The 26,243-nt window shown below is 36.4% G+C and overlaps 1 long non-coding RNA gene and 1 pseudogene across 1 annotated transcript; one reads left to right on the top strand and one right to left on the bottom strand.

The window, feature by feature from the left end:
* LOC113300203 overlaps positions 1 to 26,243 on the bottom strand; it is a 54,810-nt pseudogene that overhangs the window by 14,475 nt on the left and 14,092 nt on the right.
* Positions 12,204 to 14,753, top strand: LOC113300208. Its single transcript, XR_003335590.1, has 4 exons — positions 12,204 to 12,617; positions 12,757 to 12,836; positions 12,922 to 13,104; positions 13,836 to 14,753. It is a non-coding gene; the product is annotated as an uncharacterized LOC113300208 (long non-coding RNA).

Below are 26,243 nucleotides of genomic sequence, written 5' to 3'. Positions count from 1 at the left end.
CCTCATTTGCATCACCGGCATGATTAAATCCATTATTTAACACTCTAATTCGTAAGAAATCCGAATGTAGTTCCCTAAAACTTCCAAGTTCAGTTATGTCGGTCAGAATTCTCTATGTAAACATACCTAGAAGTATGCTAGTGACTCTAAAATCTCTAAAAGTTGAAGGTTTTTTTATGCAAAATTTTTGAAAAATCGACTCAAAAAGGCTAAAAACTCTATATGCAACATATCCAAACACTCCCCCACACTTAATCTCTACATTGTCCTCAATGTAATTGACTCGTCGGTGGGAAATCCTAATATGATATGCAAAAAATAAAAACTAAAAAAAAGGATAGAAAATACAAAACCTATGGGTTTCCTCCCATTCAGTGCTTAGTTTAACGTCATCGGCCCGACTTGGCATTCTCCTTACTACTCCTCCAGAGGGAGTACATCACGAAGCTCAATCATGTCCACATTCTCCGTAGGAAAGTTTTCGTAATATGGCTTTAATCTATGGCCGTTTACTTTGAAAATTGTCCCTTTCGTGAGACTAGTAACTTCAAATGCACCATAAGGAAAAACATTAGTAACAACAAAAGATCCACTCCATCGTGACCTTAGCTTACTGGGAAATAACTTAAGATGAGAATTAAATAGAAGAACTTTTTGTCCCACAACAAAACTCTTTCTAGAAATCATCTTGTCATGGAAAAGTTTAGTCTTCTCTTTGTAAATCCGGGTACTCTCGTAAGCATCATTGCGTATCTCCTCAAGCTCATTTAAGTTATAATTTCCTATGTTTCCCCGCATTGTCATAATCCATATTGCACATCTTTATCGCCCAATAAGCCTTGTGCTCAAGTTCAATCGGAAGATGACAAGCTTTTCCATAAACCAACCGATATGGAGACATACCAATCGGTGTTTTATACGCGGTTTTATACGCCCAAAGTGCATTGTTGAGTCTATAACTCCAATCTTTCCATGTTGTGTTAACGGTTTTCTCCAAGATGGATTTGATCTCACGATTTGAAAATTCAGCTTGCCCACTAGTTTGTGGGTGATACGGCGTACCGACCTTGTGATTTATATTGTACTTCTTGAGAAGAGCATGAAAGGATTTCTTGAAGTGCGAGCCTCCATCGCTGATAACCACTCTTGGTGTACCATGTCTAGAAAAAATGTATTCCTTCATAAACTCACAAACAACTTGAGAATCATTAGTAGGGGTGGCTTTAGCTTCCACCCATTTTGAAACATAATCCACAGCAAGAAGTATATAAAATTTTCCATTAGAATTGACAAAAGGACCCATAAAATAAATTCCCCACACATCAAATACTTCCACAGAAAGAATTGGTGTGAGTGGCATTTGATTTCGAGCACCTAGATTTCCTGTTCGTTGACATCTATCACAAGTTGTACAAAAAACATACGCATCCTCAAATAAAGTGGGCCAATAAAATCCACTCTCAAGAACTTTGAGAGCGGTACGTTTAGAACCAAAAATGACCACCACATGCATAAGTATGGCAAAAAGTAAGGATGGATTGAAATTCAGAGTTAGGTACGCACCTGCGGATAATTTGATCGGAACCATATTTCCACAAGTAGGGCTCATCCCACACATACTGCTTGGCTATCTTCTTAAGCTTAAGCTTTTGAAAATTAGACATTGTACTAGGTACTTGCCTTGTAACCAAGTAGTTCACTATATCCGCGTACCAAGGTGTTGAATCTTCAATTGAGAAGAGTTGTTCGTCTGGAAAACGATCTTGTAAAGGAAGTTCTTCTTCGGAAACAACAAGTCTACTGAGATGATCGGCAACAGTATTCTCAACACCTCTCTTATCCTTGATTTCATAATAAAATTCTTGCAACAACAAAATCCACCGTATAAGTCTCGGCTTAGCTTCTTTCTTCTTAAGTAGGTATCTAAGTGCTGCATGATCGGAATATACAACTACTTTTGCACCCACCAAATACGATCTAAATTTTTCTAGTGCAAACACTGTAGCCAACAACTCTTTCTCGGTGGTATAATAGTTAATTTGAGCATCATTTAGGGTTCTAGATGCATAATAAATCACATGGGACAGCTTGTCCACTCTTTGACCCAAAAAAGCTCCAACCGCGTAGTCACTTGCATCACACATCAATTCAAATGGTAAACTCCAATCTAGTGACTTGATAATCGGCGCAGTTGTCAACAATTCTTTCAATTTTTTAAAGGCATCCTTGCACTCCTGGTTGAAGTTAAAGGAAACCTCCTTTTGCAATAATTTGCACATCGGCATTGAGATTTTGGAAAAATCTTTGATAAACCGCCTGTAAAAACCTGCATGACCAAGAAATGATCGAATCTCCCTCACCGAAGTTGGGTATTGTAAGTTCCTTATTAGGTTTATCTTTGCTTTTTTGACTTCGAGCCCTCGAGAGGAAACGATGTGACCTAGCACTATACCATAGTTTACCATAAAGTGACATTTCTCCCAATTTAAAACAAGATTAGTGTGTATGCATATTTTTAGCACAAGTTCAAGATTTTGTAAACAAATATCAAATGAATTGCCATAAACACTAAAATCATCCATAAATACCTCAATGATGTGTTCCCCGTAGTCAGAAAATATACTAACCATACATCTCTGAAAAGTGGCAGGCGCATTGCAAAGACCAAACGACATTCGTCTATAGGCAAACGTACCAAAAGGATAAGCAAAAGTAGTCTTCTCTTGATCCTCTAGTGGAATAACAATCTGATTGTACCCCGAATAACCGTCCAAAAAGCAATAATGTGAACGTCCCGCTAACCTCTCTAGCATTTGATCAATGAAAGGCAAAGGAAAGTGATCATTTCTAGTTGCGGCATTAAGCTTTCGGTAGTCTATGCACACTCTCCATCCTGTTTGAACTCTTGTAGGAACAAGTTCATCATATTGATTTCTAACAACAGTGACACACGATTTCTTAGGCACCACTTGAACCGGACTAACCCATTTTCTGTCAGAAATTGGGTAAATCACCCCCACACTAAGCAATTTGAGGATCTCTTTCTTCACGACCTCTATCATTGGGGGGTTAAGCCTACGTTGAGCATCACATACTGGCTTGCTATCATCTTCCATAAGGATTCTATGCATGCACATTGATGGACCAATGCCTTTGATATCAGCAATAGTCCAACCAATGGCCGTTTTGTGCTCTTTCAGAACCCGAAGTAGACGTTCTTCTTGTATAGCGGTGAGGTTCTTTGCAATAATCACTGGAAGCTCCTCTTTATCACCCAAGTAGGCATACGTTAAGTGTTCAGGAAGAGGCTTCAACTCTATCTTAGGGGCCTGCACAATAGAAGGTAAAGGAACCTCATTAGTTACGGGTAAAGAAATATAAGAGATATTACCCGTTTTAGCCTCTTGTAATGCCGTCCACACATCTCCACTAGCTCTTTAACTAAATCGAAGTCCAAATTAGGCTGCCCATGAACGTCCAAATCAATGCTATTTCGCAGAACAACTCCAAGTTCATCCTCATTGCTCAAATCAAACATTTGTTGTGCTAACGAATCAATAACATCAATAGAAAAAGCGGAGTGCCCATCACTAGGATAACGCATGGCCTCAAATATGTTGAAGCGAATGATCTCCTTATCAAATTCCATAGTGAGTGTACCATTGTCCACATCAATCTTCGTCTTTTCTGTTTTCATAAACGGCCTCCCAAGTATTAATGAAGTAGATGAACAATTATCTCCATCTTGCATATCCACAATGTAGAAATCAACCGGAAAGATTAACTGATTCACTTGAACTAACACGTCCTCCACGACTCCCTTCGGATATATATTGGACTTGTTTGCCAATTGAATAGTAATCTTCGCCTCTTTCAAAGGTCCAAGAGAATCATAAACATCGGCTAACATAACACTAATGGATGCTCCCAAATCAAGCAAAGCACGCTCAAATCGTCGTTTACCAATAGTAACAGAAACTGTGATACCACCAGGATCTTCACACTTTGCAGGCATCTTCTTTAGTAACATAGCTGTAGCACTTTCGCCCACTTGTGTAATCTCGTTGGCAATCAACTTATCCTTCCTTGTGCACAAATCCTTCAAAACCTTAGCATACCTGGGTACTGTTTTGATGGCCTCAATAAATGGGATGTTGATTTGTATCTTGCTAAAAATATCCATGATCTCCTTGTCTTGAGCTTGCTTATTTGACTTGGAAAAACGACTAGGGAAAGGAGGTGGTGTGGTAAAAGTGGGAACCGTGTCCTTAGGTTGGCCGGTTGAGGTTGGATTTTCCTTTGGGACGGTTTCCTCCCCTACTTCCTTTTCGATGTCGCTACTACCCTTTTCTTGCTGCTTTGGATCTTCTGTTTGTTTCCCACTTCTTAGAGTTACTGCATTAGCGTGCTCTATTTGGTTCACAAAAGGTTGTGATGGAAATTTTGTTGATTTTTGTGCCTTTAGTAAATTCACATCCGTAGCCAATTGCCCCATCTGCATCCTTAAGTCCTTAATAGCCATTTCATGTTGCTGGTGATTTTGTTGAACTGTTTCCTTTAGACTTTGGGTTGTAGATGCGACACCCTGCATGCTTTGCATTAGCATGTTGAACTTATCATCGATAGAAGTCCCCTGCTCTTTCACTTGTTGTGGTTGTTGAAAGTGTTGTTGAAAACCACCTTGTCTTGCATAGGGATTAGGAGCTGCAGCTTGCTTGTTTACATAACTGAAATTAGGATGATCTTTCCAACCAGGGTTATAAGTATTTGAATATGAATCATACCTTGGCCTCTGATTAGGGAATAAAGCATTTACCTCGGCCTCCTCTTCGTATGGTGGAGCAACTACCGAAGCTATACGATGAGTTTCCTTTTCAATGGTGTTTAACCGGTGCTCTGTATTAGGAGATTCTCCCATCTCGCTAACTCTCCTAACATTTGAGTCGTTCCTTGTATAAAATTGTTGTGCATTTGAGGCCATACTCTCAATCAGACTAGTTGCTTGCGAGATTGTCTTCTCAGTGAGTGAACCACCGGCTGCAGCATCAATTAAATTCCTTTGTTCTGGAAGTAGTCCTTCGTAGAAGTATTGAATGAAAAGTGTTGAGGATATATTGTGGTGAGGGCAACTCGCCAGCAACCTCTTGTATCTCTCCCAGTATTCATAAAGAGATTCTCCAGTGATCTGTAAAATACCACTAATCTCTTTATGAACAACAGCTTCCTTAGAAGCAGGAAAGTACTTCTCCAGAAATAGCTTTTTCATCTCAGTCCATGTTGTAACACTCCCTGAAGGAAGATAATACAACCATTCTTATGGTAAGTCTTGTAAGGAGAATGGAAAGGGTTGTAACAAAGCCATATCCCTATCTTCGTTGGTACTTTGCCTAAGACTTGTCATTTTGTGTTGAAATACCTGAAGATGACGGTTCGGATCTTCACCAGGATGTCCCTTGAACTTTGGTAGATGATGAAGTAGATTCGACTTCAGCTCCACTGGGTTAGTGATTGTAATGCACAGTGGTTGCGAATCTAAGCATGGAGATGTCAGATCTCCTAACTTCCTCTCCGCAGGTGGAGGTGGTGGTGGATTATTACCGCCTACCATTGTTGATGTAGAAGGTTCTTCTTGCAACTTTGGACGTGCTTGTAGTATCGTTCCCTTGCGAGTTTGAATTCCGCACCACTGGTAATTCCAATCCTTCGATGCTAGAGATTAAGTGTCTAAAATAAAAATCTAGAAAACAAAGTTAAAAAAAAAACTAAAAAGAAAATAAAACTAAAAGAAACAACTAAACCTACCGACTGCTCCCCGGCAGCGGCACCAAAATTTGATGCGTGTCGTGAGTGCAATCAAATTAAATCACTTATTTCCACACAATTAACTGGTAATATAATGAAAGCAAGGATCGTTCCCACGAAGAGCAGGGAGTTTAGTTGTCACAAAGGTCACAATTCAGGGGGTTTGTAAACAAAGTAAATAAAGCAATTGAAATTGAGTTGCAAGCAATAAGGAGAGATATGACTGAGGAATCCTTCTTCGTTACTAAACCGTCAATGAGTTAATATATTCATACATTCATCATTAATCATAGATTATCATCAATCGTGGGATAACAACTAGCGCAGTGCTACCCCCTAAAGTCCTTTGGTCACTGGATACCGAAGTGCTCGAATATCAGATTCTATTCACCCAAGCCACCAAGTAGTAGCGCACTCAAGGTGTAACTTGGTAGAATGCTTTAGGTTTTAAGACTTAGGTTAATCTTAGTAGTTAGACTCTTAGCGCAAGGTCCACTTTCTAATGTTGTTCTACACGCGATTGCTTCACAGAATCCCTCTGTAAGGTCTCACGTTTTCTATTTGTGTAAGGATTATTCAACAATTACACGGATATCCTAACCCTTTACTAGCAATAGATCAATTAATAAACTACTTCAGTTGGCCACCTAGAGCAATCGATTTATCAATCATAAGCATTAATCAAAATAGAAGCAAGCGATAATCATATGAATAAATCAAACTAGATGTATATATTAAACCAAATCAAGTCTAGAACTTAGAATTCATCCTCAATCAAGTATGGGTTTAGCTATTCATGGATGTAGGAGCATCCATGTTATACAATTGATAAAATAGAGAAGAAATCGTTACAATTGATGAGAACCGCTCCGAACCCTAGCTTTTCTTCCGTTATGTTGTTTCTCTCCTCCAAGACTTGCAAAAAAATGTAAAAGAAGTCTTCTTAATGTTTGGGAGGTCCTCTTATATATTTTTCAAGAGATATAGGTATTAGAATCCATCCGGGACCAAGTTTCCTTGATTTAGATGTCAAAATACGTCAAAAGGGACCCCATGGGTCTATCTCAGTCGGCATTGTCGAATATCCCAATGCAGTACCGAAAGTTGGTGTCTAAAATACACCTTCTCTGCACGAAATACGTCTACTTTCGGTATTGCTTTACCAATGCCGAAAGTGGGGGTCCAAAATACATCATCTCTGCCCGAAATGTGGTTACTTTCGGTATTGCTTTACCAATGCCGAAAGTAGTGTTGTAGATTACCAATTTTCGTCTCAACTGTTTTGGCCGCAACTTCTTCGTCCGAACTCGGAATGACCTCATTCTTTCGCCGTTCTCTTCATAATTGAATTATCTTCAAGATGGTGATAAGAAATCCCGAATTTGGATGAGTTGAACTTGGTCTTCTAATCCTTCATATGGTTTCGACTTTCTTTGCTCCTTTTTGTCGCACTTCTTCAACTTCTTTCGGCTTTAGACACTTGGATCTTTGGAGAATTTCACTTTGTAACTCTTTTGTATCCCTTTTCACTCTTCTTATGATGATTCACATGATTTGACACATAAACTAGAAAATAATCATAATAACAAGTAATATGCAACAATTATAGCTAAAACAAGTATGGAATTGACATTCTAAACATGTAAATTAAGCACTTATCAAATTCAGTTATTCCCTTCTCACCTAAAGATGAAATCCAGATAATGGATAGTAGATCAAAGAAGAGATTAATTATTCATCTATTAAGTGAACATGCAATGCAATTAGATTGCAATTTATTTATCAAGTTTAAATCGCTTTGGAACCACTACAAGAAAAGGTGGCTTTAGTGACAATAGTTTTTGCGGCAAAGAAAATTTCGCCGCTAAAGCTTTGTTATCGTGACAAAACAAATTGTTGCAACTGTTGTTAGGTTTTCCATGTCGGAACTCAGATTTTGCCACTCATAAGTTTTTAGTGACCATGTTTAGAGACATAATAATGTTCAGTCACTGATAAGTTTTTAGTAATAATGTATTTGTGTCACTATTTAAGTCTACTGTGACGATGCTAAAAAATCGACAATGAATCTTTATAGTGATAATCTATAACTTTCGTTGCAAAAAAAAAGTTTATACTGACCAAATTAATTCGTCACTAACTAATTTTATAGTAACGAAACTAAAAGTTTGACGCTATAATTATTTTTAGTGACCATCAACTTTTTTTGTTGCAAATATTTATATAGTAACAACGCCTAATCGTCACAAGAAAAAACATCTGTAGCGAAGTAAATTTTGTCGCTTTAGTCCTTTTTAGTGACACCATAATTTCACCGCAGTTCATGATTTCTGTGATTACTAAAATGTTGTCACAAAGAATTCTTTTTGGTGACAAAAGATAAAATAGTAAAAATAAGTTTTTAGTAACAATATATTTTATCACCTAAAACATAATATCTAAGTATAACTTACAAAATTAGCAAAAATCAGTTTATTTGACGAAGTAAATTTTCATAAAGGAAAAAATTACAAGTTATTATTTGTTTACATCATATAGGGAAAATAATGAAAAGAAACCAGCATAGATAGGGAAAAAAAAACTTTCTAACACAAAGAATATCGAAATTAAACCAGGTGAAGTCCGGTTGGAAACTTATCAGAAAAATTAAGATAGCATCGAAATCAAACATGGTGAAATTTTGTCCTAGCCAAGTTTCTATCACAAACATCATGACTTACCAAATTAAGATACACCATAATTCTTTATCTAATAGAAACTTTCCATGTTTTATACAAATAAAGCAGGGTTTTTTTTTATAGAAAATATAAATTTGTTTTTGGTTTTATATATATTAAAGTGGTAAAAACATTAGGATTTGTTTTTGTCCATAAATGCACTGAGGTTGGAGGAACTAGTATGATGTTGTAGTGAGGTTGGAAGAATTTAATCAAATTCAAGAAATTTGATATCTTTTATTTTTTAATTTCCATGTTACAAGGGACTCGAACTGTTGAATGGCCAAATTATTTTGAATGTAAGCAATTGCACCAATTTTTGATTACTAAAATAAGTATTTTGCGTATATATGCACGTAATATTATTTATTATTTATATATTAGATTATCGCATTGTCATGTATACAATGACAAGATTTTTCCATTTCATTTTCATCCCGCTCAAAATATTTAAAGTTAAAAAACGAAATGTTTGTTTATTTCTTCTTTTCAGAAAATCAAACCCGATTTCCTTAAATCGAATCAGTATACACTATTTGATTTTTTGTCCTATTGCCAAAATTTTCTAAGAATTTCAAAACCTAATTTCCATTTGCTCTAACAAATTCTCATATGAGCATAGATAAATCAATCACATTAAGTATAATTAGTCATATTGAGCACGGTTTAGTTATTTTTATATAATGGAGTAAACAAAGTAAATTGAATTGAATTTATGGATAATTAATCAAAACAAGTGTGATCTACTAATGTTGACTAAAAATTTGATATGATTGAAATCAATTAGATGGAATTAGCTGTCTAATCAGTTATATTAAGCATTATCTAGCAAATTTTAATGGAATTGAGTAAATTTTTTTAAATGTGTTGAGTTTATCAATAATCAATTAAGGTAAGTGTGGTCTACTGATGTTGACGGAAAATTTAGTAAATTGAAATCCCATGTATAAAAATTTTCCCTAGAAGAATATTTACTAACTTAGCCATATAGGTATCCCTAGTTAATGGTGAATCCCTAAGGACATTTGGTTCTACCATTTTTCTGGATTTGACTAATTAAGATCAATGAATTGATGCTATTAGGTTGGATGTTTAGCGTATAGCTCATTTATTAAGTATTTCTTTAATCTCAACTACATTACTCTCATTCTATGGTTAACTATTCCAAGTCATATGCAGTAAATTAAAAGATATGATAACCTATATGCAAAAATACTTCGAGAGTAAGAGATGAACCGTAGAGCTACTGAAGGTCCCCTTTATAGATGGATGCATGTCAAGGCTTTGTTTAAATCTCAATCTGAGTCATTTCCATCGATGAAGAATTTATTACTTTGCACATGTATAATTTTCGAATTCAATTTCTTATCATTCAAATTTTTCTTTTACCGTTTAGAGTTATCTCGATCCTAAAAGATCAATAACAATTATTCGATTCCTTCTTATTATTTGGACTTGTTTTCATTTGTCGGATTCTTTATTATTATTTGGATTAATTTTCATTTTAAAAGTAATTCGCGGTCTTACAATTTCATTCGCATTCACATACATATATTGGGTTCACTGTGGAGAAAGTCGATAAAAGTTCATTGTGTTCATTAGAGCTGGCAAACGGGCGGGCCGGGGCTGGCTTGTGACCAACCTGCGGGTTACGGGTTAATACAAGCCTAAGATTGCGGGTTGAAATTCTTCACGGGTGGTCATTTCTCCAACCCGCGCCCGTCCCGGGTAAAGCTTGCGGGTTCACGGGAGCTCACGGGTTAGCTAGTTTTTGTTGAGTCAACTCGCCAGAAATCGATTTCTGGGCTATTTCCGGCTACATTCAGGCCATCTAAATTATCTCATAGAAAGGCAAAATGTTTTCCAGAAGAGGGGTTAGAGCATCATCAAGCCATGTCAAAAGATGAGCGCCCATTACCAACCTACATGAAGTTCTTGAGGAATGCGCTGTAGCATTAAAAGAAGCATTTTATATGCCAGCACGAACTCAACAAAAATCAGATTTTATCACAGTTACAGACATACTAAAATCATAACAAAATTTTCAAAAGGCAATGGGCATCATCCCATCTCTTAAAATTTTAATTTCCAACATTTCAATTTCCATCTCTTAAAATCAACCAGGTGACCAAAAATGTAGTTGAAATTACAGCAATTAATACATTAATAAACCACACATAGAAGATGCAAACATGTAATTTGACATATTATCTGTTTGAATTGCAGAATATCAAAGTAACGCTAACTACTGACAATTAATCATTCATTTCACGACTGTATTTCCCAGATCCGGTTCTTGGTTGCTGGGGTAATGACTGAAGAAGAGAAGAGGCTACCATAAAAAGATGATCGATATAGTAGGTTTGTGGTGTATGAATTCACTGGATCGTCCTTTGATAACTGAAGTGTTGAGTATGCTCTCGAAGATCTGGAAATAAATATTGCTGAGTCACTGAATTTTTCTTTTGATCTCCTCCAAATTTACAACATCCATCACATTCATCTCCCACCATCCCGTAGCTGTCCCAAGTTAGATTCATCCTCTCCTTAAGAAGATCTGTGTTTATTGCAATTCCTCCGCATGCATCAAACGAAACAACTCTCAGGAATAATGAGCTACAGAGACAAAATCATCAAAAAGACCAAAATTATGATGAAAATCATCATGAAAATCAAAGACCAAAATTAAAGATCTAAAATCAAAAATCCCCCAAAATTAAACAGGACCCAATTTGAATTTCTTTTCTTCTTTTATCCACTATCCAGTGTATGGAAAGCAAATCAACAAATCAAAACCTATAGTCGCAAAATATGTGTTATTGAATCAAAAACTTACAAAATTACAGAAAAATTTTGTGAATTTTTTAGGTTTTCCACAATAGCTAAAGATATCTACTGTTGTTGATAAAATTTGCAGAACCCATTACATGAAAATGATAAATTAGAGAACCCATTACATGAAAATGGTTTATTATCATTTCTGGTTTACTAATTAGAGAAGTAGAGAAAGGGATTCAGAGAAGTTAGAGAAATAGATTCAGAGAAGTTAGAGAACTGAAGTAGAGCAAGAGAATTATCTAGTTTTTTTTCTTTTTATACCTAGGGCTAGGAGGTGTTGGAGACATACACGTATAGATGGGAGGGGCCACGCGTCACAAGTATCCCATGACGGGTTGACGGTCTGAACCCGCGGGTACACGGGACGGTACGGGTTTACCCGTTTTTGCACTGGCCGGCATTTTGCCAACCCTAACCCGGCTTGTTTAGAAACCAGCCGAGCCGGGTTCGGGTTTTTACGGGACGGGCCGGGTGAACCCGCGGGTTTTGGGCTTGTTTGCCAGCTCTAGTGTTCATTCCCATAGGACAAGTTATTAAGATTTATATATTGAGTGTATGAAAAATTCATCCCATTTTCAGATACTTAAATTTCATTGGATACGCTTAGTGACTTATATAAGTCGATTTCAAGAGAAAATATGATTCATGATATCGCCTGATCTCTTAGAACCTCATGCTTCTCACACGTACACATACTTGATCCGTATGTGTACTGCAGGACAAATATCCACCGCTCGATAAATTTCATAATCCGCATGACTACACCTTACACACAGATCCGCCATCGATAACTTTTATCAAAACCTTTTTTTCTTTTCTATCTCACTTTACTTTTCCTCTAGCTCGTCTCGCATCTTTTTATCCTCATCTGGCTCCCATCTCTTTCTCCTTCTCCGGCTCTCCTTCCATCACTGTTATCAAACAAACAAAACAAAACCCATATTTTGTCACTCCCTCAATATCACCGTTGTCTGTCTCTTAAATGTCGTCTGATTCTTCTCTCCAGCCATCAAATTGAAGGTCCGTCTTCACCGATCGACCAACTTCAAGCCCAATCGCGAACACAACTCATCCCCTGGTGATTCCCAGAGAACAAGGAGAGAAAGAAATTCATAAAACACATCATTTTAATCGCATCACCATGTTCTCAATGCCATCGATTTGGTGTAATCCCTAATCCTTTCAACTACTCAAATGGAAAGTAGAGGGAAAATTTTTAGTAGAGCAATACCAATAGCAAATCCTACAGCTACAGATGTGGTAAGTTTTCTACAAAATTTGTCAGATCTTTAGTTTTTACTTTGTATTATCTCTAATTAGGTTTTGATTTCTCTCCTTTGTCTCAATTTCTGTCGATTTCTTCTTTTCGGTTCTAATTAGGGTTTCGATTTCTAATTAGGTTGTTGATTTCTAAGAAGGTTTTGGATTTCTCCCTCAGGGTTTCTCATAGTACAGAAAATTCATCACTTCAATTTGATGGTTGGTGCTGTGCATTTGTTCAACTTTTCAATTTGTTTGCTTTCTTGGTTTTGTTATGCTCATTTCGTGTATTTTTTTAATTCAGACATCAAAAAGTTGAAAGCTCCACCACCATCTTCAAAGTCGGCTAAATATGTTGGATTTGTAAAGATGTGGAGCAAAGTATAGCATAAGGAGAAAGTTAACTATGTTGTTTGATTAATCTCGGTTTACTTTGTGAAAACTGCCCTAATTGTTTTATAAGATTACAAGTTATATTGTTGCACAGGTAGGGATTTTCTTCTATTTTTATCCTTGGTTTTCAGTTACTCCAATAGTCTGTCAATGAAATAATTGATGAAATTTTTCTTCAATAACTTCGAGTATTGGGTACCTATGATTGCATCTAATTTGTAGCTGAGGTTTCTTTTAGCGAAAAAGAAAGAACATGAAAAATCCCTTCATTTTTATTTGTTTTTGTCGTAATTTTCGAAAGCAAAAGAAAATGAACAATTCCATGCTAATGTTTTATCATTGGATTAACCCTTAATGAACAATTCCATCGATTCTCCGGAAAATCTCATTCTTTCGTAAACCATGCTCTAACTCCTTTATGGTGTTTTGCTTCTAATTTTTGTGATTAAATTCTTAATCCACCTTATTGTATTTTTACTTGTTGTTTTCCTTCATGGAAAGAAGAAAATGTTCTTTAGAATGTCGTTTTAACTATAGTGTTCTGTAGCATAGAGTATTTGCTTTCTATCTTGAATTTTAGCACAGACTTTTGCAACAGGAAGGAATGATACTTTAGCTGGCACAGACTTTTGCCTAATTTCCCCCCCTATGATTTTGCTCTAGTTTATTTTTCTTCTAAGATCATTACTTCAGTTGTCTTTTTAAATATTATGTCACACAATTTCCTAAATAAAGAGTCAGTTCTTGCAATCTTAAATCTCATCTTCAATCCATGATTTTGTAGAATGCTGATTCACCAATGTTTGAATTTATTTATTTTTCCAGATTCTTAGCTGGTGTGCTCGCATGGAAGGATACACAAGTTTTAGTTCCCTCCCTTCAGATAGATGAAATTCTCATGGACAAACTTTCTGGGACCTTCTCAAAGATGTTCGTTAGAGAAGGGATGGTACAAGCTGTGGAGACTCTTATAGTGTATGATTCATCAAGCTCTGCTCTCCAGGCATCTCCCGCTATCTAGATCAGCAACACGTTCTCGGCGTTGTAGACGACACGTTGCTGGCTCGAATGCAAGAGGAAATTCCTTTGAGGAATCAAAATATTCTGCTCCTATGAATATTGGCTCTCCCCCCAGCTACTGTAGAAATTACATTGGTTAATTCTAGTCTTCGTGCGAAGTCTGTGCAAGAGCGAAAGACTTCAAGGTTAAATATTTTTCTGCTGACACAGCCACTGAAGTTGGAGTAACTAATGACCTTTTACGCTTAATGAATCTTTGAAAGCAACTGAATGTCTTATGCTCTTCGCTTATTAGATCGTGGAGCATTTGGTTGGTGTTATGTCTGAGCTGCTAGCGGAGCTTAGTAAAGGAGTGGTGTCTCCACATTTGAGTTCATCGGTAGTGGAGTAGTGGCAGCTCTCCTCAACTATTTTTCTTGTGGAACCTTTTCTAAGGACAACTTCTGAAGCAAATTTGCTGAAGCTGCGCCAACAAGCTCTTAAAAGGTTCAAATCATTTGTAGCAGTGGGTCTTCCTACAGGTTTTCATGATGGGAAATATTTATTTTGTAATTATTCTCTTTGGAACGATATATGCTAGTCACCAATGAAAATCTGGTGACGAATTTGTCATGTAAAAAAAATAGCTAAGGATAGATAATTTTGCAAGGAAATAGTTGTGGTTAGGGCAGTGTTGTGCCGATAATGATTTTCTGAGACGAATGAAAATTATTTTAGAGACAACTATATTCGCCGATAAAATAGTTTTGGGGACGACGATAGTCATTATACGTACTTTTAGAAACATAATTTTAATCTTTTATTTTGAGACGAAAATTAGTTCGCTGCTAAATCATTTTCTAAAATTAATAAATTTCGCCGCTAAACTTATTTATGTGACAAAATTGTTTCTTCATTATAGATGTATTTCGAGACAAACAAATTTCATTGTTAAAACTATTTTAAGTGATAAAATAATTTCCTCACCAAAAATACCTAGAGTGACAAAAATTTTCATCACAAAATCATTGAACAATGTCAATATTATTTGCTCACGGAAAGATAGTTTTGGTGACAAAAAAGACTTATATCGCTAATTAAAAAATCCGGTGACGATTTCTTAAAGACATCACTGAACACTTTCAACGACTCACTATAGGTGACGAAATTTTTTGTGCCGCTGAATTCTTTTTGCAATGAAGAAATTAGTTTTCGTGACACAATGTTTTGCCACTAAAAGAGACTTTTCTTGTAGTGAACTTACCTCTGCAATCAGAGAAAAGACTACAAAATCAAAATCCAAAGGAAAAAAGGAAAAATATGGAAGAGAATATAATACAATTTTACCAAGCCCGTTAGCGCAGCAAACTTATAATTCTAAGTGCATAGTAAACTGATTCATCAAATAATCCATAATAACATATAGGCGGAACTTCTTAGTGCCTGCTACGAACCAATTAAACAATGAGTCAATATCATCGAATCAAAATAAAATACGATGAGAAAGAAAGAGATCCAATATACCAAAACTGAGAAAATACATTCGATTTTAACATATCAAAACTTGCTCGAAGATAATCTAGTGCTTATGTGTGTAAAATGTTAATTGTTCCCTTAAATCGAAGAATAGGTTATTATAGTTTTAGGATATGGAATGGAAGAACGAAAATCGATTATGACATGCCTCATCTATTATCAATGATGGTGTTGAACATGTTGTACATCTCGACATTTTTTTGACAATTTTTCTTCAGAGTTTTAGTAGGGTTTCATAGAGATTTAGGAGAGTGGGCGGAGGGGAGGGAGAAGGGATATGTTCTCTACGTGAGCGGTGAGCAATCTTCACCCCTAGTCTTTTGTGTGCACGAAGAGTTGGAAAATAAATCGGAAATCCTCGATTTCTATTGGTAGGGGGCCAGGAGCTCTAGAATTCAAGCTTTTGGACTAACTTTTAATGTGAGGCCAGTATTTCGGTCTCAAATTATATATACAATAAAGTCCCTTTGTTCCCTCTTTCATCCTCCGTTCTTGTCTAGTTAGTGCATATGTAAACAGTAGCATATGAGGTTCACTAGCAACCTGATATTATTAACTATATCCAATGCTAACACGTTATCAGCACGAATTGCTCTACGACAATCGATATAGGGACTGACAATACGAAAAAGGATAATTCTCTTCAACCCTTGCATGTTTGATTTAACTATTTCTAAGTAGTTTTATGCATACAATTTTTATTATGTCTAACTTTGTTTTCTATTTTGATTAGGACTTGTTAAAGAGAAAGTTAGACATCTTACCGTATTTTGTGTGTGCTAATTGGGGCACACGAAATCATATAGTATATCAAGAGATATCTAAAATAGGTATGTATTAGAAACGCCTCATATTTGTGATGTTATTCAAGCTTCGAATTTAGCCAAATATTTGAGTTTTGCAGCATTTTGCCATTTCCCTCTTTAGCCAACCAACAAAAGGTTTTCCCGCGTCCTTTTGGATAGCGTAGAGAGTAAAATTACCTTGATTGGTACCCCAATGAGTTTTATGATGTTAACGGTTTTAATATCGACAGAGCAATGAATTTTTGCATCCTGGGGATAGCGAAGTTTTAATATTCCTTTGCCATAGTAATCTCCATAATTCAAAGTCGTTCCACCCAAAGGGTCAAGATGTGATGAAAAATGGACATCGGGTTAACATGGTTAGACAGTCTCTATCAGCGGTCTTTGAAATGACCTGCAGTTGATATCGAGAAGATTTCTTTTAAGGTATAAAGAACGTGTTCATATTTCAACTTTGATAAATTAATATTTCGTCGACCCTAATAGACGAAGTTGGAGATTTGTCGGTATTATGTTAGAACCGTATATATTACATTTGGAATGTTTTATTCCTTGTTTTCACCATTAATTTTTGTGATAAATAGTTCGGCTTAATTTCCGGAGAAGATATATGCACCGCATAAAATGTTGCGGTGAGAAATAAGGAGAGCTGCATATTTTGCGCCCTTATGTGTTCCCGCTAGCTTTACGGCACGCATTATATGCATCGACAAACTTTAAAGATCTAGTGCTTAATTTGCACTTTGTATATGTTGTTTCAACAAAAACGAGTGTTGCAAATGTTGAACTACGCCTCGTAGATATACAAACGTCGAGCGATAATGAGTGTTGCATTTTTGCAAATGATATTCAAAGTTAATATCAAGCCTTATCATCGCCTGAGATATTACCTAAAATCACGAATTTGGTGAATTAAATTTGTAGCAGTACCTATGAAAATAACTTTATCTTTGGCGAAGAAGGAAAATACAATTGTGGTAGGCATATTTGAATATGGGAACCACAATAGTTCTCGGGTTTAAGAACCTGATGAGCACCGTACCACCAGAAGTGGAATAATACGGGACGGTAGCATAATGATTGGGAGAATAACCATCTTTGAGGCTGGAAGAGCTCTGCTATCGTTGTGACATAAAAGACACGATACACGCATTTGAAATGCCGTTCCTTGTTGCTAATCTCTGTCGGTCGTCTTGGCAGGACTGTGACTGATATTGAGATAGTGTCTATGGTCACAAAATTCGTTTATACTTTACTGTTAATTTTACATGGCAATGAAAATTCTTCCATCCGGACAGTAAACGAGAGAGAAAACATGATCAGTTATCTCTCATGGGTTGCATGTGTAGTTCCACTTTCTGCACCCAGTTTCTCCCTTGACAGGTAGAGTAATGTGGAACTGGATGTTCTGTTGATGAGACATTCCCGCCTTTGGATCAGGGGGAGAGTCGTCGACGATATTGGTTAATTCCAATTGTGTCTCATCAAAATTCTCACACCGAGAAATGACTGAGGTGTTGAAGATTACTCTGTTGCTAGATTTAGCAAGAGTACGCTTGCTTGATTCGGCATATATTAAATTCCTTGCAAGGCTTGCCATGTAATCGCAGCGATTGTTCGTCTGGAAATATGCTTGGAAGCATAGACGAAAAACCTCTAGTTCGAGGTATGCCTGAAAAAGCAGGGGTCTAACAACACCACCCAATATTTCGCTTAGCAATATGTATGGACTAACTCCGAAATACTTTGCTAGAGAATCAACTAGACAATCAGACTCAATCTAGATAAAAGTATCTCAAGGAGTTAATATCTCTCTCTTGGTTTGATTTCTACTCAAGCTAAAATCAATAGCGAGTCTTTATCAAATACAAGGAATAACTTGGACGGTACCAAAGACAAATGTCCAAGGATCAATCAATATCAATCAACAACCAAAGGTTGGATTTCCAATTGATGATCACGAACGCACAACCTGTATTATTTCTATTATATAAAATATAATGCGGAAAAAAATAACATGGAGACCAGAAGTTTTGGAACGAGGAAACCGCAAATGCAGAAAAACTCCGGGACCTAGTCCAGATTGAATACACACTGTATTAAGCCGCTACAGACACTAGCCTACTCCAAGCTAACTTCGGACTGATCTATAGTTGAACCCCTACCAATCTCCCACTGATACAAGGTACAGTTGTACTCCTACGCCTCTGATCCCAGCAGGACACTGCGTACTTGATTCCCTTAGATGATCCCACCCACAACTAAGAGTTGTTGCAACCCAAAATCACAGACTTGATAATAAACGAATCTGTCTCACACAGAAAAGTCTATCGAAATGATAAATCTGTCTCCCACAGATAAACCTTAGGTTTTGTTCCGTCTTTAGATATAAAATCAAGGTAACAGGAACCAATTGATAATCCGAACTTATATTCCCGAAGAACAGCCTAGATTAATCAATCACCTCTCTACAATCCTTCCTGACTACAAAAGCGGATTGTCGAGGAATCACAAACAGTGAGACGAAGATGTTTGTGACTTCTTTATCTTTCCCATCGGAGAACTCTCACGATCTCAAGCCAATAAATCGATTGTACTCGTACGATAGAAGATGCAAGATCAGATCACACACCTACGATAAAAGTAGTATTGGTCTGGCTTTACAATCCCAATGAAGTCTTTAAGTCGTTAACCCGAGTTTAGAGAAGAAACTTAAGAGTTAATGGAGATCGACTCTAGCGAGCGCACTAGTAGCACACAGACGTGTGGGGATTAAGTTTTGCTCTAGCTAGATGTCTTCTATATATAGCCTTTCAAATCAGGGTTTTGCCTTAGGTACAAAGCAAACTCTATCCACCGTCAGATGAAAACCTGATTTAGATTCAAGACAATATCTCTCAACCGTTAGATCGAAAGATATAGCTTGTCACACACACTTGGATACACGTTTACTGGGTTTGAGAAAACCATGCCCAAAAGAGTACACGTATGTTGGTTCAACATGATAACCAAAAAGGTCAACCATATGAGCATCTCATATTAATCATGTTCTTCTTCACAATAACTAGTTCAATTTACTCAAATGAACTAGTTAAGAGTTGTTCAATTGCTATGAGATCTTATGTAACTACACAAGACACAATTGAAACAAAGATGATTCGATTCGATTAGAATCGACTCATGAACATTATAGCCACGGTTTGCATAAAGCATTCCTTAATAATTAATGTTTCATGTTCAGAGCACAACTTTAGATCATAACCTCTTAAGTTCATAAACAGGTTCGCGAACTTAAGTTAATCGGTTGAGTTTTCCAAACTCAGCAGAAATTCTCGGGTCGAGAACTTCCGTCAGTTCGCGGACTTAGCACACAAACGATTTTTTGGAAATTACAGCAGAAATTCTCGGTCGAGAACTTTCGTCAGTTCGCGTACTGGGTTCGCGGACTTGGCAAGCCAATTCCACAATCCTACCGATTTCTCTTGATCAACAAAGTTCGAAAACTTCGGTTCAAGGAATACATGGTTATATAATCTAAACTCTCATTTCAATCATTGAAACATTCTCAGAGGGCGATATTCAGTCATGAAGAACAACAAACCTTTCTTGTCAGAGCAATTTCCAAAGTGATTGAAACTTTCATGACTTTCGTCACTAGGTGAAGATAAACCTGATCAAAGCGAAACGCTTTACCAACACATGATTTCGAGTAAAAGATAAGCAATGAATACTCAACTCGAAATATCAAGTGTATATGATCTAGTCTATATAGCATACAACTTTTGTCTCATAACAAGTAGGAGAAGAATAGATAGACTTTCGAGTGATAGATAAGTTCAAGTCTTCATATACCTTTTTGTTGATGAATTTCCACGGTTCCTTGGTGTAGATCTTCGTCATTGTCGTTGAATCACCATGAAGTCCTTGAGCTCAACTACATTTTTCCTGTCCTAGTCCGAGACTTAGCTAATAGGCTATAAATCAAGAATTTATAGTTTTGATCACTAACATTGACAAACATGCTTGATATAGCAACGCATGCGATGTTGACCGAGTTATGCTCTAACAATCTCCCCCTTTGTCAATTTTAGTGACAAAACTATTAATACATATGGAATACAAAAAAGATAAACTTTAGTGGCTCCTATTCCATAGTCCAATCTTCAATGTTCCTTGAAATCTTCGTCCTTTCAAGTACTCCAATGAACCCAAAGGTTGTAAGTTTAGTATCACCGTTGTTGAAGATCCGTAGCTATAACAATGAGAGAAATCGAGATTCTCGATCATTATTATACAGTGTCATAGTATTATTATGAACATCAAAGTCCAATTGCATCACGACTTTAACAATAATAATATGGTGATATGTATCACTCCCCCTTAGTCAATACTCCATCTCGATCATGGAAACCACTCCCCCTTACACAATGATCCGAAAACTATATGTATTTGTAGTGTGACCTACAATATTTCTCCCCCTTTTTTTCAATAAAATTGTCAAAGGTACAAGAAAGGGTTCATAATGAAATTTCCACAAGAGACATTTCATGACCAAAATAAAGACAACATATCATCTTAATTTAGATGCAATCTTATAGCCGAAGATAACAACATTCATCAAGGAGTTTTAAGACGCAAGATAACCCCTATAAAATTCCACAGCCGTACTCCCCGCAAGATATTACCATTAAGCACAAGTTCAAAAGAACTCTCCCCCATTTGATGTCATTCCCAAAGGAACAACAAGAGCGACCTTAATTTCAAAAGAAAAGAAGGATTTTTATTTGGACATAAAAAACCATGTGAATGATTTTTTTTATATCCAAAACTCAACCAAAATACTCACGAGTAAACCCATGAATATTCTAATTGGAATACGCAATTAAATCAAAACCAAAAAAGTGATCAATTTAATTGAAAGTGCTCAACATAAGTGAACTCACGGAGCAACAGGCTACGACTAAGTTAATCATATGGAGGTGACTAACTTAACCATTCAAGTACTCAACGTAAGGAAAACCTTACGGAATACGTGACTACATTAACCAATAGACATGATAGTGTAGCCGTTCATATACTCAACACAAGAGCTTGTGGAATATATGAGAACTCAACTAAATTAATTATAAGAGAACCTATAATTAATCTAATCGGAATACAAACAAATAACCAAACTAATCACCGAGGTAATCAATTTAATTATCAAAGGATTTGCTCAACAAAAGAAGACTTTCGGAGCAAATAACTAAATAACCAAGCAAGATGATTAACTTAGTTCTATTGGGCTCAACATAAGAGATTATGGAACCCCGACTAAGATTATCATGGAACATGACCATCTTAACCGTACACGTACTCAACATAAGAAGGAAAGCTTATGGAGTACAAAATAAATAACCAAGGATGATTAATTTAGTTCATAATGCTCAACATATAGCATCTTACGGAACAACCAACAAAGCCAAGGTTAATCGACTTAGTTGTAAATCGCTCAACATAAGAAACATAATGGAGCCTTCACGGTAAACACATGAAAATGGATCAATGAAGATCAATACGTGGATAACACGCAAGGATCTATTCTATCTTTGCATCATTATATGCATAACAACATAATAGACTTTATCCTTGTCATACAACCTATTTTCCATCAAATACATGATTGCATAGGAATAACTTTTGTATATATCAAAAGTCCATTCGTCCTTTCATCAATACGAATACCAATTCATGGACGACTTTACTTTTGACCGCAATATGGGACCTTCAAGTTCACGGATGCAAACAATACATATCCCATAAAAATATTGCAATATAACAAACCAAGAAAATACTGCAATAATCATCATCCTCCAAATATTTTTAGAATTTAAAACAAAAAAACTAAAAAAAATAACATAAGAAGATGAAACAAAAATAGCTATGTGTAGTCACAATCTTCGCTATTCAAAGAACTAGTTATTCTTCCAACAAATCCAAAAAGAAGACATCCTAGGCATTAATGTCAACACGAACTACTCTTCTTATTCTTCTTCTTCTTCTTCTCCTTCCAAGATATTCCAAGAAGCTTGAATTGTGATCAACTCCTCTTTGAGTTCGGGAAACTTTGTTGCAACCAAGGACAATTGTTCTTGAACACACCTCACTCTAGAATCAACTTCTTGTACACCTTCATGAATCTTTTGAAGAAGACCTGTTGTAGTAGTGTCGCTAAAATCAAGAGAAGCAATTATTTGTCGCTTATAGGCATTTTCCTTTACACGCCTAAAGGTACATGGACGAACCAACTTGGGAACCCCAATAGAATTTCCAATAAAATCACACCCACGATCTTGACAAATGCGACTAATCAAGCAAGGGTATCCCAACATTTTGACGAGAAAAGTCATCGAAATCATTTGAGAGATAATGAATCCACAAACATCGAGACTAGAATTACCCGAATTAAGGAAATAAACCAATTCCGCAAAGTCATGACTCCACCAAGAATTCTCGATAGTGGAGGGACAAAGGTTGGGAATACCAAGTTTTCCAAATGCCAACAAGGCGATACTAAGATCATTAGTGGGAAACTTTCCTTGACCCAAAACGACCTTCTTACCACAAAGTCCAATGGAAATATCATCACATGTAGGACGTTCATCATCGGGTCTAAGAAGCCGTACGTTTCCTAATGAAATATTAGTAATCCTTGAAATTAGGTCTCTATCAACAAGGAACCTTTTCTTACCAATCATGGACTTGAATTCCAATTTGTTATAATCAACATCATGAATATTGGCATATAAAATCCTTGTAAGAGAATCAAATGCTTGACCTAGACCATCAAAGATATTTCCAAGCTTGAATTTTGAAATACATACTAAATCTTCTTCATGCCCACTTGAAAAATCAATCCTCTTTTCTAGAATAAAACCCTTATTGGCAATTTTATCAAACACTCAATTACAATCATCATTCACAAGCCTAATTCTAAGAGAGCTTTGATTAAGAGAAGGATTCAAACTAGAGGATTTTGATTCTTTGGAACTCCTTTTTGTAACCTTAGGATTCACCATAGTTCTAAGAAATTGAGAGGAGCAAGAGGATAATACTTACTTGGATAGAGAACTTCAAACACCCTCCCTATTGATTTCTTCAAAGAATTTCTAATAGTGGAGAACATCAAACCCTAGTTCACGTACGCGGACGGAATAAGGAAAAAGAGAGTTCGCGGACCACGCGTATATATATATCCCCCATTCATGGGCTTGGGATGAACTAACGTGATCCATGAGAAAAAAGAGATATTCTTAGCCCTTTTTCACATTAAGGTATGCGACCAAAATAAGTGAAAGCCAACATACGCATTAAAAAGCAAAACAATACAACAGTACACAACTTAAACCATTTCTTTCCCCACTTCAAGATATATACAAATGGGGTAAATGTCATCATTGATAGCAAGAGGCATGATGCGCAGAGACGTTCTCATGTGGCATGTCTGGTTGATAAGTGTGAACAGTCCCTGTAGTATAATCAAAATAATGATGATAGTCGGGACAGCTAGAGATTTCTATCCTCCGTTTGTTCGGGATGGAAGAAAGATATTTCCGATTTCTGGGTTGTACAGTATTAACAGACTTAACACAATCAACACCCTTTCCGGAATAATTCTTAGACTTATGAGGATTAAGCTTTTCTAAGAACTTAAAAACGCCTTCGAACGCTTTAAACGGATCTTTGTCAATTGATCCATCACGATAATATTCCTCATAGAGATCAAGAGTTAATCTAGAGAGTTTCCATATCCTTGAGCGTATTGAGCGTTTACCCTTCTTTTTATTTTTTCCTTTAGATTGCATCTTATCATCTAAAACTTCCCTTTTAGATGAAAAGAGATTATCATGAAAGCCAGGAGGTTTTAGCCATAATAATCCTCGAACAATCCTTAAGCAATTCTGGTGTGCGTTACAGATGCCAGGAGCAATCTTTCCTAATAAATTTCCCATGGGACAATTTAAAAGGAACGATCAAACACAAACTTGTTAGGTTTACAGTATTTGCCTGCTCTGATACCAATAGAAAAAGCAGGGGTCTAACAACACCACCCAATATTTCGCTTAGCAATCTGTATGGACTAACTCCGAAATACTTTGCTAGAGAATCAACTAGACAGTCAGACTCAATCTAGATAAAAGTATCTCAAGGAGTTAATATCTCTCTCTTGATTTGATTTCTACTCAAGCTAAAATCAATAGCGAGTCTTTATCAAATACAAGGAATAACTTGGAAGGTACCAAAGACCAATGTCCAAGGATCAATCAATATCAATCAACAACCAAAGGTTGGATTTCCAATTGATGATCACGAACGCACAACCTGTATTATTTCTATTATATAAAATATAATGCGGAAAAGAAATAACACAGACACCAGAAGTTTTGTTAACGAGGAAACCGCAAATGCAGAAAAACCCCGGGACCTAGTCCAGATTGAATACACATTGTATTAAGCCGCTACAGACACTAGCCTACTCCAAGATAACTTTGGACTGATCTATAGTTGAACCCCTACCAATCTCCCACCAATACAAGGTACAGTTTTACTCCTACGCATCTGATCCCAGTAGGACACTGCGTACTTGATTCCCTTAGATGATCTCACCCACAACTAAGAGTTGTTGCAACCCAAAATCACAGACTTGATAATAAACGAATCTGTCTCACACAGAAAAGTCTATTGAAAGAATAAATCTGTCTCCCACAGATAAACCCTAGGTTTTGTTCTGTCTTTAGATTTAAAATCAAGGTAACAGGAACCAATTGATAATCCAGACTTATATTCCCGAAGAACAACCTAGATTAATCAATCACCTCTCCACAATTGATAACATGAACCAATTAGATATTATGCAATTTTAAAACCTTCATGCTCTTAATATTATTTGTTCAGAAGTCGACGAGGAGTCCCAGATGCGCCGACGGAAAGTATGACTAGGTAACACAAATTTTAATCTTGACATACACAAAATGCAAGTTTTTGAGGCAGCTGATTGTGAGCATGCATTTTTATTTTTGGATTGACGGGAGACTATGTCATGTGTTTTTGGATGTTTTCTACTGTGGTGCTTTTACTTGTATGCTTGCATCTCTAAACCTTTTTTTTTTGTATATAAAATGGGTTTTGCTTCTTCTGGTGACCATGTCATAAGATATCTATCTTTTTCGTTTAGTCTTTTCATTTTCTTATTTTCTCCTTTTGCTTCCGCGAATTGACGATCATATATTTCATGACACCTGTTATCACTTTGGCCATTTCATAATTTTCTTGGTCATCCCTGGATGCGTAGGAACACTAATTAGGGCGACCGTGCTATAAGGACCCTCAAATTCGTCAACACTATCAGACCAGTCAAGTGAAGATTTAGCCGCTAATGACTCGATCAATTAGAGACAAACATTAACTAATAAAAACTAATCTAAAAACGATCTAAATATGAACCTAGTAGCACTAGATAGATATCGAAAAGTTATGCGCAATTGACTACTCGAACGCGTCAATCATTCACCGGTCGAATAAGATATTATCAGATTAGTGAGAATAGAAAAATAGTCTTTTTGCACTTAGACCGACTGTGGCTGCCTATATCTGAATCGTTGGGTGTATCAGTAATTTTGCATATTCTTCTATTTCTTCTGTTCTTCTTCTCCTCCTCTCTGCCGAATTCTTTTCAAGGAATTGAGGTGAGTTTGTATGAACAATTCACAAGAGCTTAGTATCATGTTGAACTGAGGAAGAAGGTGATGCTGCTAATGTCGATTGAGTTCTGGAAGAATAAAGTTTTGGTAAGCTGATTTAGGGTTTCGTTTTTCATTGATTTTTTTTATGAAATCATTTCGTTTTGATCGAT

This window comes from Papaver somniferum, chromosome 7 (genome assembly GCF_003573695.1).
Source record: "Papaver somniferum cultivar HN1 chromosome 7, ASM357369v1, whole genome shotgun sequence".
NCBI lineage: Eukaryota > Viridiplantae > Streptophyta > Magnoliopsida > Ranunculales > Papaveraceae > Papaver > Papaver somniferum.
Note: the sequence above shows the minus strand (reverse complement) of the source record. Positions and strands in the feature narration are given on the sequence as shown.